The sequence below is a fragment of the Physeter macrocephalus genome, chromosome 4 (genome assembly GCF_002837175.3).
Source record: "Physeter macrocephalus isolate SW-GA chromosome 4, ASM283717v5, whole genome shotgun sequence".
Classification (NCBI taxonomy): Eukaryota; Metazoa; Chordata; class Mammalia; order Artiodactyla; family Physeteridae; genus Physeter; species Physeter macrocephalus.
This window is the reverse complement of record NC_041217.1, coordinates 121,687,276-121,703,548: the sequence shown is the minus strand read 5'-3', so window position 1 is coordinate 121,703,548 and position 16,273 is coordinate 121,687,276. Positions and strand designations below refer to the sequence as shown.

At 35.9% G+C, this 16,273-nt stretch overlaps 1 long non-coding RNA gene and 1 pseudogene across 1 annotated transcript in view; one reads left to right on the top strand and one right to left on the bottom strand.

Annotated features, from left to right (window-relative positions):
• The window catches only part of LOC114486020 (uncharacterized), a 74,651-nt gene extending 59,072 nt beyond the window's left edge, over positions 1 to 15,579 (top strand). Inside the window, exon 3 of the long non-coding RNA XR_003679266.1 lies at positions 15,475 to 15,579. This is a non-coding gene — a long non-coding RNA (uncharacterized lncRNA). The remainder of the gene's footprint in view (positions 1 to 15,474) is intronic.
• Positions 3,737 to 4,537, bottom strand: LOC102975732 (bisphosphoglycerate mutase-like; annotated as a pseudogene).
• Positions 15,580 to 16,273: the final 694 nt, after the last annotated feature.

Here is a 16,273-nt window from a genome sequence, read left to right as displayed (position 1 = left end):
AGTTTCTGTACTATTTTAGTTCCTCCAGGCCACTGACAACCATGTGGTTTTCAGAGTTTTCTTGGCTTTGCATTATAGACTGCTCAGATCCCCAGACATCAGTATCAAGCTAGTGTTTACATCTAAATGGCTTCCTTCATTAAACTCCAGCTTTGATTTTCAATCTATTAAATTTGTGTGTTGTTCAAAGGAATAAAATGATCTCAAGCATTTATTTAATAGGCTTTGTTTGTACAATTATTAAATTAAGATCATCACTGAGTATTACTTGATCTGGAATGATAAATTCAAAGCTGTCATTTTACAAGCAGTGTCAAGAGAATAACAGAATTTTGAAATCAATTTTAGTGAATAAAAGTTTTTTTCTTACTGTAGGATACAGTAAAACTGAACCAAATAATTTAATTTGGAAGTAAAGCCAAAGTGAATTCACAAAATGTGTAAACTCTAGAACATTGTTAAGAGATTAGTGTTGCTAATTTAAGATACTTCAGACTTACTTCACTGCATGTATACAGATCACTTGAATTAAGCACTTTTTCTGTTTATAAGTAAATGATCATGATCCTTCTAAGCTGCTAGAAGGAAGTTTCTTCTCTTAAGTAGGTTTTACATTCCAAATAGTTTTACATATTTTAATTTGCTAAGTAAATATTTTATGCAAAAACAATGCAAAGATAAATTTGATCATGGATTCTACATTTTACAAAAGTTAAAGTCCTATGCTTTAGTGTATATTGGGATATCTCTATAAATAATACATTGATCATAAAAAGGAAATGGATTTCTTTTTAATGATATTACAGCATGGTCATGTTTAAATGCCTATTTAAAGAGAACCTATTTCAGATGAAAGGGAATGGAATGTAGATAGATTCACCTCCATTATCATATGATAAGAGCAGAGGAATGACCATCAACGTCTTCCCAAACCTGAGATAAAATGGCTTTCCCTGGATACATAGAAAAAAACAAAACAAAACAAGACAAAACCATGGCTTCCATTTACTCTGCCAATTCATCTTCTGTAACCTATCAGAAATGGTCAAATCGGGATTATCAAGGACTCATTTTAATCTTGGTTTCAATTTCTTTTTCCAGAAGCATTTTTCCAGAGAAAACAAAAGTAGCAGTTTCCTGCTCTCACTTGCAACTTACATCTTTTTCTCTCTCCTTACATCCAGATTAAGGACAAAATCTGAAAGACTTTGGAATTATTTTTAGCCTCTTCACCATTTCATATTGAAACTGTGCAGGACCCTGTGGGTCCCTCTTAGGTACAAAAGCCACTCCATGTCCCTGGTTTCTTGTTTGTAGCAAAAAAAAAAAAGGGAGGGCTTTAGTCTCCCAGGCCTTCCCAGAGTTCCAAAGAGCAGATTCAAACAGTTAATGATTAGGACAATAGAGTCACAGGACTCCTAGTTCCTCCTGAAGGGATGCAGATAACAATCTGATGCATATCATTGAGTTGTTCTATAGAAACTAAGATCCCCACTCAGGTGGAGGATGGTGAGTACATGCTGATCACAAGCACGAGACCCTGGACTGGTTGGAACCAGAATGTTGAGTTTCTGGAAACATAATCCCTGAACCTCACCACCAACCAATCAGAAGGTCCAGGACCTCATAATGTATCCTAAGATCCTCTCCCCAAACTCTGTCTTTAAAAACCCTTGTCTGAAAGTCATCGGGAGTCCTGGTCTTTTGAGCATGAGCCACCCCTTCTCCTTGCTTGGCCCTTGCAATAAACCTTTCTCTGCTCCGAACTCTGGCCTCACTGTGCACTGTGCACAGGAACTTGGGTTCAACAAAAATTTTTTTCTTTTTTTTTTTTTCATAAATATCTCTTCATTTATTTCAGCCAAGATCTCAAAAACAATAAAACCAAATTGTACCAGAGAGTGTCAGCGAAAATTCTCTCTCTCTTAGGAAGTCTGTAATATTCTAAAGTGACTGGGTGTAATCACAACTTTGTGTGCAGGAGCACATCGTGCTGCCAGGTGTTCTCTGGAGGTGGATATCTAGATGCAGGACAAGGGCAGAATCCAGCTCTAGGATCTTGAGCTGTGTTAAGACATGGTCACCTCTTGGAAAATTCAGATGCGAATACCAGAGATGAAGTTGTTCAAAAATGGTCTGAGTTGAAGCTTAGCCATAGGTTTGGAATTCTAGGAAGATCTGGTAGTTGTATTCTTGGCCCTGGTCTCTGAATTATAAAGAGTGTTATTTGGTTAGGCAACAGGACTGTGAAAAGGACTACTGCAGAAAAGCCAGTAGTTGGTCAGGAAAGTCAAGCATCCACATTCCATGTCCTTATGCATCACAGATGTGACCAGCTGTGAGCAAACCAGGTTCATTTCTTCTTTTCAGCCGTCTTCATCAGCCAATGCTCTAAGTCTTGATTTAAGGATCAATGGAGACCAAGCAGTAGCAAGAGTTTTAGAATTAGTTTCCTTCTAATGACAGTTTTACTATAAAATGGATACAAATAAACCAATCCACCAATGGAAAACTGTGAAAAACTGGTGGTATCTGTAACAGCTATTATAGTTGTAAATTGTTTACATGATTTTATCATTGAAATGTATGTCACTTGCTTTGAAATAAGGCAGTAGCTTAAAGAAATGATGACTTACCTATCTCCAGCATCTAAAAGCATCCTATATCAAGACTGATAAGCAGTCAATTCTGTCTGTGGCCTACCCTGAATACTATAGACTACGTACCATAATGTTTTGCCCTCAGCAGATAAAGAACAAATGTATGTGACAAATGTGAATATACCATTTCCCCTGTTCAAGTGAATAAAATTACACCCACTATATTCTACCTTCCCACTGACTCGACCTTCAATTTTTAGAGAATTAGGCATGTCTATGTGTTGAAATAAGTACAACTCTTTGTGTTATAGGAAGATAAAAGCAGAGACTAATTCAGAAGGCTGTACTTAATATTTATGAATCATATGGAAATACTTGGAATGGGTACCATTTTCAGTCACAGAACTTATTTTTAAATTAATTTTAAAGACCCCAAGATTAAAGTTTAAAAAACAGAAACAGAACAAAAAGAGAACATGAACAGCTATAGCTGTCCATATGCTGCTAATTCTAGCAGCCGAAGAGGAATTCCACCAAATGTCATGAGGCAAAGGGCCTTAGTGTTTGCTGTTGGCTGTCTTGGAGGAATCCATCAGTGACTTTCCCATTTAATGGACCTCTGGTCTTAACCTATCAAAGCATCTCTTTCCCTAGAGGAAAAGACTAGTAATAAATACCTAAGTATAGTGTGTTATCTAACGTCCTTTATTATCATCCTAGAAAGTCTCAGTAAATATAAACATGAACTACCTATTGAAGTAAGTAGTGCCTGTCAGTGGTCACTCTATACTGATTTATTGAATGAGGAATACCTTGAACTTGAACTTCACTTGTTGCTCTCCCATCTCGGAAATGAAACTTAAGACATTGATTAAGCCCCACTGGTGACTAACTTAGTGACTAATTCAAATGGGGCCGACAGGGGCTAAAGCATAAGACTTATGACATTAGTACTCAAGGCATCCTAAAGCCTTTATCTGAGCCAACATAACTTACCTAGTTACTTATGCAAACTCCACCCCACAGCCTAGATCTGGAAAAATCAGCGTGGGGTGGTGGGGAGGGAGATCAACACCCATAACACCCTGCATGTCTCTCCTTCTGCAGCTATTCCTAGCCAGCACATGGGAAAGATTTTATTTGTCATCGCACTTCACTTTTCCTTGATCCTCTACTTTCTTAACGGCTGCTTGGATAGCCTCTTGGTTGCCCAGGAACTGGTGAGGTCCAACAGCATGCATGTTCTCGTCCAGTTCCAGGAGAATGGGCACTCCAGTAGGACGAGTAATGTTGATAATGTCTTCATCTGAGATACCTTCCAGGTGTTTCAGGAGTGCCCGGCTGCTATTTCCATGAGAAGACATCAGAATGGTTTTACCACTTAATACTTCAGGAGCAATCCTTTCGTTCCAATAAGGAAGGAGTTTCTCCAGAACATCCTTTAAGCTCTCGGATCGTGGCAGCTGATCCAAAGGAATGTCGCACACTTTGTACCTCCAGTCGTTGTAGATTTCGTGGTAGTAAGGATGGGACTCCTCTATGGGTGGTGGGGTCACATTTTAGCTCCTTCTCCACAGCCTCACTTGTTCCTCGCCATGATTCAAAGCCATTTGCTCCCTGTTGAGACCGATCAAGGCACCATAGTGACGCTCATCGAGATGCCAGGAGCTTTCCACGGAAACCCACTCCTGCCCCAGCTCTTCCAGGATCAGCCAGGCTGTGAGGATGGACCAGTTCAGGATGGATGTGAACACAAGATCAAACTCAAAGTTTAGCGCTTTGATTTGCTATCCACAGTTCTGAGCTTCTTCCATTCTTTCACTGCTAAGTTTTTGATCCATCCAGCTACAAAAATGGTTCTCTTTATCCCAAGCACCCTCTCCATGTCTTAACATAATCAGTTTGTACTTGGACATACTGATGGCTGAGCTTCTCCAGTGCTTTCCAATGGGCCAGTGTTCAGTGACAGCAATATGTCTGCGAAAAGGCCACCAGCAGCAGGCACTCCTCGGAACCGCTGAGAAGCCAGTGCCTCCCATGACTCCTCACTGTGGCCGGCGTCAACTCTATTTTCTAGCCCGGGAGCCAGAAGGGGCAGGCCCTAACAAAAATATTTTCAATATCTTCTAGATGGGAAAAGGAGAAATAGAGTCACTGATCCAGGACTTTTAGAATATCCATGGTTAAATTTACTTTGAAGACATCAGTTTTCTCTTTCAAGAGCAGCCCCTCATTCTGTGATTTGTAACAAAAATTATTAAAACTAGAAGATGCCTCATATATATGATTTTACATTAAAGATCAAATTTCAGATTTTTGCTTCATAAATTACACAACATGCCATTTGGAAAAGGCCAATATTTTGGTTCACTTGTCAATGCTCTCAGTGTTTAATGAAGCAAAGTGTAGCTGTGTTGATATTTTTATTGTGGCACTTGATCATGTTTTCATTGGCAGACCCACAGATGGCCATTTTTAATCCAGAAAATATCTGGCTAGATACATTCTAGTTTTGATCTGCTTGTTGTTCACATATGTTTGGAAATCTCTGCTGCCTTTGCTTTTTACAATGGAAGCTTTTATAATGAAATATTTACATTGACTTCCTAGCTTTTTTTTTTTTTTTTTTTTTTTTTTTTTTTTTGGTGGTATGCGGGCCTCCCTCTGCCGCGGCCTCTCCCGTTGCGGAGCACAGGCTCCGGACGCGCAGGCCCAGCGGCCACGGCCCACGGGCCCAGCCGCTCCGCGGCACGCGGGATCCTCCCAGACCGGGGTGCGAGCCCGGTTCCCCTGCATCGGCAGGCGGACGCGCAACCACTGCGCCACCAGGGAAGCCCCTTCCTAGCTTTTTTGAAAGCCCTCCCCAATCTGCATCTCAACCTACCTTTCCAAACTTTATTTTACTGCTCCCTTCGTATGCACTCTGCTCTAGCTAAATTGAACTGATCATCATTCTACATGAAAATCTATCATTGTTCCTTCATTCCTGGGCCTCCCTTCACTGGAATTTTCATGACCTCCAACAACTCACCCTAACCCTTATCTCAAGCATTATTGCAACCTATTAAAGTACCATGTGTCCAAAAGGATTAATCTCCAAAATATATAAACAGCTCATGCAGCTCAGTATTAAAAAATACAAACAACCCAATCAGAAAATGGGCAGAAGACCTAAATAGACATTTCTCCAAAGGAGACAGAAATTGGGTCATTTGTAGAGACGTGGATGGACCTAGAGACTGCCATACAGAATGAAGTAAGTCAGAAAGAGAAAAACAAATATTGTATATTAACGCATATATGAGGAATCCAGAAAAATGGTACAGATGAACCAGTTTGCAAGGCGGAAATAGAGACACAGATGTAGAGAACAAATGTATGGACTCCAAGGGGATAAATCGGGGGTGGGGGTGGTTGTGGGATGAATTAGGATATTGGGATTGACATATATATACTAATATGTATAAAATAGATAACTAATAAGAACCTGCTGTATAAAAAAATAAAATTTAAAAAATAAAATAAAGTACCATATGTCTAATCTTTCAACTCCATAAGTGCTGCACTAATTTTTGCATATTTTTTTTCCTTCCTTGAACTCTGGAAGTATTGCCTTATTTCTTAGGATAAATTTCTGTTTAAAAACTGTAAGCTTCTTGTTATCTTTCTCCTTTCAGAGTACTTATTCACGTACTCTCACTACAACTATTCAGCAATATAGTTACCTCCTTTCTTCCTTTTCCTGACCCCTCTACTTTGCATCAATCTTTACAACTCTCCTTTCCCTTTTTTAACTTGAACTTCATGGCACTCTTAATATTATTCATACCCCTTAGAGCTTATTTCTTTATTTTAAGCCCAACTTTTAGTGAATCAATACATCTTCCCTGTGCCTTATCTTCTGCTCTGTGGAAAAAAAAAAGTAGAAGCCACCAGATCGTCTCCCTGATCCACCTACATGCATCCCATTTTACTAGTAAAGAATTGTTCTGCATGTGCCAGTCTGAAGAAAATCTCCCCACCTGGCTGTAGATCCCATCTACTCCTATAGTCACAAGTACTTTATCCTTCTCTGACAATTCTATCCTTTCTCTCATACATTCAACTTCTTCTCATTGCCCCAGAGATCTTAAACATAGTCAAATTTATTTAATTAGTTAAACAAACAAAGAAAAACCCAATCCAAGCTTTATTCTCCCTTTCCTTCCTCTCCAGTTACAGGCTCATCTCTCTTCTCTCCTTTATAGCCAGAAGGTCAGATAGTGAACTATACCCAAGGTCACGATTTCTTTTGTTCCTACTCACTGCCCTACTCATGCTAACATGCCTTCAATCATCATGATTCCATGAAGTAATTTTCACCAGTGTGATTAATGATTTCATGTTGATAAAGATAATGGATATGTTTAAAGTACTTATTTCATATCTTTGTAGTATTTGAGCCAATTAACCACTGTCTTGAAACACTTTCCTTCCCTTCATTTCCATGACATGATTTCTTCTAGTTTTCTCGTAACCCTCTGGTTGCTCCTTCCCTGTCTCTTTTGTCATCTCACCCTCCTTTACCTAGCCATTAAATTTAGAGTTCCTCAAGTTTCAATCCAAAACCTTCTCCTCTCTCACTTCATATTCTCTTCCTAGGTAATCTCAACCACACTCAGAGGGGTAATCACCATCAATGCTCATCTCTGCCTCAGATTTCTCCCCTGGGCTAGACCTACTACTCTGTGTCTTAGCCAGTCTATTTTCCACACCATAGCTAGAGAGAGATTAAATAAATCAGAATCTGAAATTGTCTTTCCAGACCCTTTCCTCCAAATTCTCCACTCCTGATTAAAATTCTTCTGTCCTTTCCCTTTGGGATCTTCCCATGCTAGGCTTTCTTCACTTCAATCACTCAGGCCTCATTTTGGTTCATAGTGATCATCATGATTTCTCCAAATACTAGTAATTTACACATGGTATTTCTTTTTTCCTAGATGCTCTCCTCTTCTCCCTTTAACTTAAGTACAACTCATACTTCAAGTGTCAGCTAAAATAGAACTTTGTCAAGGAAGATTGTCCTGACCTTTCTGACTAGAAGACCCCCCTCACTTACATACGGCATATCTCTCCTTCACACCACTTAGCAGAATTGTCAATTTTTCTCTGATAGTGAGATTATTAGATTAATATCTCTCTTCCTTCCCAAGGGCAGTTACATGGTCTTTCTTTTCTTGAAAATAAATCCCCAATATCTAGAACAGAGCCTATTAGAAAATAGTAGTTCAATAAATATTTGGTCAATTAATAAATGAATACATGATGAATTCCTCTTTTAGTATATGTCACTCATCAAAATATACTATACACCTTGCCCTTAGTAAGAGTTCTACAAGTAGTTATTGTATTGTATTAAGTGATATATATATCATATATTAAGTGACATATATCATATATATTCAAATATATTTATATATGATATATAATATGTATTTATATATATTTGAATGATTGAATGCTATTTGAAAGGAAATAAAAATAGAGTAGAATCTGTAACTTAGAACAACATATTGATATTCACTTCAACTCTGTTCATGATTATTTCCATACTGTTTTGTGTGGTATTTGAACAAGAGCCATGACAATTGGTTTTCTTTTGGATTAAGAAATTTGCAATAATGTCCTTCAGCTCATTTATTAGGACATCTGATTAAGGTTGGCTGTAGCAGTTTCTGTTTAAATTGAAATGTCACTTTGTTGTCCTTTTTAGACTGACATGAAGTGACTAATCATTTACATTTTACATTATATTAAACTCCGAGTTCTTTGAATGAAATAGCTAGTACTGTCACACTTTTGGAGTGTGGTTTTGATGAATATATTTGTCCTACTCCCTGGGAAAAAAATAGTTATAAAAGCTCAATATAACATTATTCATTTTCCTGGCTTACCCCACATCTTGTTTTTGAGAGCAGCATGCATAAAACAGTAACAAAAAAGTTATTTTTTAAGGATGATTCATTTTAGCACATTTTGAAGTAATCATTAGTTTGTGATCCCTTATTAATAGAGGAGATGCAAAAACCACAAGCAATAACCACTAATCACTAATTAAAGTCACTGATGAGAGAAATTTGAAAGAAACACTTTACATTTGCTTTGAAAGAAAATTCAGAAGTATGGCAGGGCTCTGGTTAAGTTTACAAATTTTACCTAGTCCAGGATATCTAATATCCAAATTGTACATTCTATATTAATCACTATTTCTAATTAAAGTTTGAAAATATAATATTGCCTTTTTATTAACAAAAATGAGTGTTGATTTCCACTAATTAAAAAGGAACTTATTATCACAGGATGGGGTTCCAGGAAATTCTAAAATATTTGCCAGGTTGATTTTGTAATAAATATTTGAATACAAACATCAATGAAATTATATTAAACAATTAAAATGAATGATGAGCAAAAAGCACTTTACGTCTTATCTAATTATAAAGTAACAATCTCCTGACTGGTCTTTCTGCCTGCACTCTGGTTATATCTAAGCTCTACTCCTCCTTGCAGGCAGAATGGTCTTTCTACATGCTAAGCAGATTGTGTCTTTTTCTTTGTTCAAGTTCTTTGATTTCTCCCCTAGCATTCAAAAGTAAGTCCAATGTCTTCAATTAAAAACCCTGGACCTTCATGATCCAGATAGAACCTGTCTCTCATTCCAGCTTTAGTTAAAGCCATTTATAGAAACACACACACACACACACACACACACAAACACACACACATACATCCAGATAGAACCTGTCTCTCATTCCAGCTTTAGTTAAAGCCATTTATAGAAACACACACACACACACACACACACACACACACACACACACAACCTCTCCCTCCAGGCAATGGAACTGCCTACATTTCCCAAATGCTTTATATTGTTCCTTTCTCTGGTCATTCATATAGTGTTTGTACTACAGGAGAAAGCCTCTCCCTTTCTTCTCCTAATTCCTGCTTATTTTTCAAAGCATTTTTCAAATTAAACTGAATATAATACAGTTAAAATATCACCTCCTGCAGGATGCCAACTCCTGATGCTCCAGTTTCTTTTAGGACCCCAGAGCACTTTGGAGTAAACCTCAGTCACAAGACTTTATAACTATAAGCATCAATTTGCTTGTCTGACTTGTGGCAAAAATATATGTACTTTGAGGACTAAATTTTCTTTAATTTAGTATCTGCTGGCCCCTTGGCATACCAAATTCACTTGCCAAATACTTATCTATCTGGTGTGATGTGCCAGTCCCTTAGGTTGCAGCTACAGACACAGAGATTAACGACACATGGGCCCCATCCCTGAGGAGTGAATCATGCATAGATAAACAGTAGAGACTCAATACTTAGTTGCTAATTGAATTAATAAACAAAGAAATCTCAATTCTGAAAACTGTCTAAAGAGAAAGCTAAAAACTTTAATTACCAAATGGTGAGAATGACAAATTATTACAATTTATTACAATATATGATTAAATGCATACACTCTAAATCACTGACTATTTTACACAAATTTAAGTTAACTGCATGAACCAAAATTGAAACTCAGCTCCTCTCCTTCTTTGTCTTTTACTCATTCCTATGATAAATGGCATATAGAGTACTTTGTTTATTGGGATCTTTGGTTTCAAGGATCACATCCTACCCAGCCACCTTGCTGATATCTACTTCCTAATCTGGCAGTGTAAATGTCAAAGACTAAGACAAAAGCATTAGTCTGATTTCTAACTTGGAAGCTTCATAGATAATTTTAGCATTGGTGGTAGGGACAGAGATTGGTGTTGGGTGGGGACAGAAATAACTTTATGCTTCCCCGGCAAATTACTGACTCCACAGGCAAATGAAACACTTGTTACTGGCAACTTTCCAAGCCTACCCGTAGTAGATATTTGTGACATTTATTAATATGTCCAAAACTATTAATGTTGCATGTCAACACCACTTTTGCCTACTTCAATACCAACTACCATCTGCTTTGCCCATTTGTCAAGAACAAACCTTTTGTCCCAGAGTGTGCTGGCAGCTGCTCTGTCAGTGGAAGGATTACCACTCAAATACCAGCTTTCTATCAGGAAACCCCTAGGTTGAGGATTTGTCTCCAGAACAAAAGGGTTGCTACTTCCAGAGTACATCCAAAACAATGTGCAACATGCAGTATCAGGGAGAGGCAATCTTGTTACTTAAGGTAAACTTGATGGGGAAATTACTGTGGGCATCACCTGAGGGTCCACTATGGTCGATTTTTCCATCAGTGACTGGAGAAGGACACATTTGATTTATTTCAGCCCAAAAGCATTCTCTAAAGTGCTATAGATGTGTTTAACATCATTTCTAAGAGAAGGGAGACAGGCAATTTGCTTTATCTGTTTCAAAATAGTATTATTCTTACTGTGCAACTCAGGTAGCTCTACCATTAGGTGGTACATAGATATTTGAATGGGTTTCCTGATATAATTTGAGAGAGATTTTGATGAAACTGGTCAGCAATAACCTCTTTGGTTGGTTAATTTTACAAAAAATGCCTGTGAACATTTGCTTAAAAATGAAATTGTAATAGAAAAAAGATGAACTCACATAAAGTACCTTGTAAAATGTGTTTAACTGGAACTTCGGGGATTCTTTTTCTCTTTGCACATTTTTGGATGACTGGGACAGGATACAGAATATTTTTCTGAGTTATTTTATCCTTTCAGAGCAGAGATACAAAAAATCCTAATCAAAGTTCCTGTATACTGTGTGGCAAGGTGCGCTATGAGGATACAGAAGTAAGTAACTCCACATATTGCATAGATCTTGAAATGAGGGGAACTCCATGCTACCGAAAACTTATTTTTAAAAAAAATCTGGCATTGTTCCTAGAGCTTCTGGCTTTGTGCCACTTAATGAAACACTCATGATAGATGAGCACTCTCCCTGTCATGCCTATAAAGGAATGCTTGATGATTTTATTAACATAGGCAGTGTTGAAACCTCTCTTTGATGAACATTCTAATAAGGATGCCCTCTATGCTAGCAAAAGTTCAGGGAAATAACAAGGAAGAACAAACAGATGAAAGGAGACATCACAACACATGACAGGTATCTGACTTCAATAATCATGTGCTCTGAAACAGTATGCAATATATAGAATATGTATATATTCTATGTATATATATGTATATATATTCTATATATAGAATATGTATAGCAAGATATTATATATATAGGCCCAAAGAAAGAGAAATTCTGATTTTCAACTTGCAATTGGCAATGGTACCAAAATGTAGTCCCCCTTACAAAGCAATATCTTGATTTTGAGAATTTGTGTTATTTAAATCACAATCTGAATTTTTTTAGATTTTAGTGTCTTATTGTAGTTGAAAATTTCTTCACTGGAATTAGCAAGTGAAACACAAAATGAGCTAAGAAAAGTTTCACTTGTTCAAAGAGAAACCAACAAGCCAATTCAGGAGTCTGCAGAAATCATGGCAGTCTAGACATGGAAATTTTTGCCTAAAGTCTATTCCTATTTAGATGAAAACTTTAGACTTGCTGTTTAGCTGTTAATAAGGAATATTCTGGAAATGAGGGAATTGCAAATGTGCAAATGCCGTACCTGTTTATGTTTGACCTGCCTTTTCATTGCAAAACTATTAATGTTGCATGTCAACACCACTTTTGCCTACTTCAATACCAACTACCATCTGCTTTGCCCATTCCTGCCAATCCCTTACTATCTAGTTTAGAAGTCATACGTTCTTTTTTTTTTTAACATCTTTATTGGAGTATAATTGCTTTACAATGGTGTGTTAGTTTCTGCTTTATAACAAAGTGAATAAGCTATACATATATGTACCAGCTTACCCTTCCCCCTCTCTGTGTCCTCAAGTCCATTCTCTAAGTCTGCATCTTTATTCCTGTCCTGCCCCTTGGTTCTTCAGAACCATTTTTTTTTTTTTTTTTTAGATTCCATATATATGTGTTAGCATACAGTATTTGTTTTTCTCTTTCTGACTTACATCATACATTCTTGGAAGCCTCCTTTAAACCCCACAGCTGCCTCTCTGATATACTCCTCTAACTTTATCTTCTTTATATCACCTCTTATGCTGTATCTAAATTGCCTGTTTACTTGCTTGCCACAATGAGATTATGACCTCCTAGAGGACGGAACAGTTGTCCTATTTGAAATTATAACCCAGAGTTTAAAACTTAACATAATATTTTTGAATGAATACATTAATGAAGATATAAATGAATATCTGCATTCATTATATAAGCCAATAGTGACTTATAAAATCATATTTAAAATACTTTCTGAAGTAACACATGTATTTTGGGAACTATCATAGAGTTGAAGTGAAACATTTATTTGACTATAAAATAACTGATCATAATGCATTCAGTCTCTCTGGAATACACAAATACACGTTTGTATGGGTTTTATATATATATATACTTTTTTCTATATCTCCCAAATAACCTAACAGGTATTTATATAGATAGATAGCTATAGATGATATAGATATATCTTCATCAAAATCTCTGCAATATTAGCATTTATTATACCACAAAACTTATGATATATTTACTCTCTTGGACATGGACATCAAGAAAAATCTTATTTATCTCAGCTCTATAAAAATGAAATATATTGAATAATATTTTATTTTATGCCAAAGCAAAACATAAAAGTCTTGAAAGATACACATTTTAAGACATAAATTCTTATTTGGTTAAATCCAAGTAACTCTTTAAACTCAGCTTTAGCCATAATTAGAAGAATGTAATTGTTGTTTCTTTTCTTTGGAGAGGATTGTTGTGTCAATATAAAAATACTTATATATTATTCATTTCAGAGCTTACATTGAATTTCACTGAGAAAGGAAATTCTTTTTCAGCAAAAGTTATGAGCTTACTTATAAAATATATAATATTTTGAAGACATTACACTGGAGGTACAAGTTTATGATACAATAAAAATTTGATGAATGTATATGATACTAAATGCATTAATTAGATTTGTGTGTTATACCATACATTTGTAAATATATAATTTACAATGTTGCCACTTACGTTAGTAAAACCATTCATCTTTGACAAACAATTTGTGTACATTAGCTTCTTTTTTCTTTTTAACTATTCCTTTGAATTACTCTTGGAAAATGTTTACTTTACTTTTGGAGACTTGATATAGTATATGTATTAAAATATTTTCAAAATAAATACAAAAGCACAAAACAATAATTTATATATTCAGTCTTGTTCTATCATTAAAAATAATATCAATTTCACTATTAATTCAAATTATATGTGTAAACAATCATACTATTTCAATTCATGATTTCAATTATTCATCTTATGAAGAAAGTATATTTCCCTCAAGATAATAGGATAAGCCTATAATACCGAGGTTTTCAAAATATTTGAAATCTGATTCAACATTTTGTGAACTTAGAAATACTCTACTATTAGGTTTGTAGCAGAATTTTTCTTTTTGTTGACTATCAAAGATGATATCTTTGTTAGTTACATTACTCTGCATTTATACAAAGGCTGTTTAAAATTTAAGGTAGAGGTAGTAGACACAAAAGTATTTAACAAGGTCGTTTTTCAAATTTGAAGAGTTCCAGCACTTTGCAATGCATCAAAGAGCAATTTGTAATTGACAGTTTTCTTACCTAGAGTGTTTCTCAGTCAAGAGATTGTTCTCCAAAGACAGTCAGCTGGGTAAATGTCAGAAGCTCAGAAAGTAAATTATAGTACAAATAGTGTTGATATTTCTATGAAATGGAAGAAAAGCATATTTATTTTTAAAATATAGAATTTTATTTAAAACAAGTGAAAACCTTCTATTGTGACCTTTACAAGATTCCAAAGAGTGACGAATTTGGTCATTACAAATAACCTTTTCCAGAAAGAGCTTTACCATTTGGGACTTTCATTTGGTAATATATGTGAATTAATTTCCTTTCTACAAAATCACTCACGATATTAAACTTTTTATGAGATATTTTATCCCTAAGATTACAGTTTTAAACAAATTTTAGAAGGGAAAAAAAGTAAGGGAGCAGCTATACGATAGCCTATCATTTTAACTTGTATGGGGGGAATTATTAAGTCATTTTCTCATTTCTTCCTTCTGTACAGAATGATATTGTACTTTTGTGAGCTTTGTGGGTAATTGTCTCACAACATTCTTAAAGAGCTTAGTAGAATTCTATTCAGAAGATTCACTCTAAAGCAGTTTCCAACTTAATAGGTGGGATTCTCTGCATTGTTAAGTCATTTGTTTGGAACCTGGTATTCCTTTTCACCATATAAATAATATGATGTATGGTGGTTTAAAGTAGTTTTCCAAGTTAGTCTTCACTATTTTTTTAACTCTTGGGGACCCAAAGAGAATGTGTGCGTGTGTGTGTGTGTGTGTATATATATATATATATATATATATATATATATATATTCTAGAATATATAAAATTATATAAAATTTTGAAGATAAATTTAAAAGTGGGCAAATATTATTACCCACTCTCAGTAGCTTGCATAATAATATCTCTATTAGAATATGAGTTCCAGTCCCAATCTGGAATTATAAGAGCACAAATTGACTCAATGCACCTGACAAAAATGCTCTTTTTCTTCAGTTCCACATCTGTAAGACACTGAAAACCAAGAAGACCATAGTTCTGTTTCAATGATTGGATTTTCTCATTTTACGACAGGATTTCTGAAAGCCAGAGGAAGGGACTGTGTAGCAACACATTAGGGATTAAGGTGCACTAAAAGACCAGGTCTCTTTCCCTAGTTTAAAGTGCTTGTCAAATTAGTCCTGAGTTTTTTTCACCTTTCCATCTCTTTCCTCCCAGGAACACTGTCCCTGCCATCTTCTCCATGGTTAGCCAGCCGCTGAATTGCAAACTCTATGGACTACTGGGAAAATGGAATACTTTATACCAGGCTGTCTACAAAACCTGATAGGGAATGGTGAGTGTCCCCAGAAAGCTCATACATAATAAGGGGAGTGACATTAGCACTTTTCAAAAAATCTTTAAGAATTATTAATAAAAATTATATCAGTATTCATTGGAAAGTAGAAAAGACTAGATTTAGACCTTTCTTCCCAGTTATATATGAAAGGCAATGAACTTCTCTGACCACTGTATCTAAAATGGTAACCACAGATTCCATCCTCTAATTCTGCTTTGTAACCTTTATCATTACTGATATATTTGTTTTCTGCTCCTTGCACTGGAGTAAAAGCTTCATTGATGCAGATATGTTTGTTTTGTATAAGTTTGTGTGGTATTCCCAGGTGTTTGAACAGTGACTAGCATACAGTAGGTACTAGATAAATATTTGTTGAGTGAATGAACAAATAAATGAATACAAGTTCAAAGACTTAATTGCTTTGAAACGTGACTCCCTTGACAATACATGCTTATATACATTGCAAATAAGAACAAACTATCTCTTAATGGGAAGACAGTTTTAGACACCTGCTTAATGACTACTTTGCACATACATTTCTTGTCTGACCTGGTTTCTCCTAATCCAAGTCTCCTTCCACAGCAGTTGTTAGGCTTCCCTCTTTCTCACCAGACCTGACTTCAAAGCCATAATTCAAATAGGCCACCTGTTTTCTCTGCTTCACAAATTAGATACTAC